Below are 1,455 nucleotides of genomic sequence, written 5' to 3'. Positions count from 1 at the left end.
GTAATGATATTTTACATATTGAATTATACTCTGATTTATAGGTTAAATAAATGAAGCAAAATTGGCTAGGAAGAAAATTATAAAATAAAAATCCTCTTAGTCATTAATCTTTCTCTCGCAAAATGAGTTTGATTAGTATTCTAGCAAAAATATTTTAGCTTTGCTAAATCATATAGCTACAAAAGAATCTTTCACTGATGGAGATATGAGTCTGATAAAATTATGTATTAATTATAGTTTCTTCAAATATAATGGAAAGATGATAATTTTGCATATCTCACATAATATCTGTGAGTAAAATACTTGTAAATCAAGTAGTAGAATGATAAATAGCCTCAACTAATAGTAAACATAATTATTTTTATTTTTGTTGTCAGTGTATCAAAGTGCTCATTGGAAAGAGTAGACAAATAGAAGGCATAATTAAACATTTTAGGTAATATTTTCAATTAAAATTAATTATAAATTTTGTCTTATGAGATTCCACAGTAATAGAATATTGATAAAGTAGCATGTAAATATTTAAGCAACATGTACATGATTCATTAATGTATGCATACATAAAAGTCAAAACAATAATTGAGCTTTACCAGTATTTTAAAACTGCTCAGAAGATCAATTAAACAAATATTATTATAACATTGATATATGCAGAATTTACATAATAGCAATAATATTTAATTATTTGTTGATAGATAAATATGTGACTAGAACTATTCTAAGGACTTATATCTATGAACACATTTGATCATTTACAGAATAATTTTCCCTAGAGGAACAGAATACACATTTTTCTTTTAAGTGCACCTGAAACATACTCTAGGAAAGATCATATATAAGGCCCAAACAAGTTCTAGTAAATTTATAAGAAGCTGAAATAATATAAAATATATTTGCTGATCACAGTGGATGAAACTGGAAATCGATTACAGAAGAGAAATTAGAAAATTCAATATTATGTGTGAATTAAAGAGCACACTCTTGAATGACCAATGAGTCAAAGAAGAAATTACAAAGGAAATTAGGAAATACCTTGAGACAAATGAAAATAAAAGAACAATCTATTAAAATGTATTGAATGCAGCAAAATTATGCAGGAACATTTATAGCTGTAAAACATTAAAAAAGAGGAAAGGTCTCAAAACAACAACCTAACTTTATATTCTAATGAATAAAGAAAAAGAAGAGTAAACTAAGCATAAAGATAGTAGAAGAAAAGAAATAATAAAGATTATAGTGAATATAAATAGTTAAAAACAATAGGGAAAATCAATGAAACTAAAAGTTGATCCTTTGAAAAGATCAACAAACTTCAGTTAGATTGATTAAAAAAAGAGACGACTCAAAAAACTAAAATCATAAATTAAAGTGGTGACAAAATTACCAATTTTACCAAAAAATGGATTATATACTATAAACATTTGTAAGCCAAAAAGTTATTTAACCTATATTACA

Source organism: Plecotus auritus, assembly GCF_963455305.1.
Source record: "Plecotus auritus genome assembly, chromosome: 5".
NCBI classification, from domain to species: domain Eukaryota; kingdom Metazoa; phylum Chordata; class Mammalia; order Chiroptera; family Vespertilionidae; genus Plecotus; species Plecotus auritus.
Note: the sequence above shows the minus strand (reverse complement) of the source record.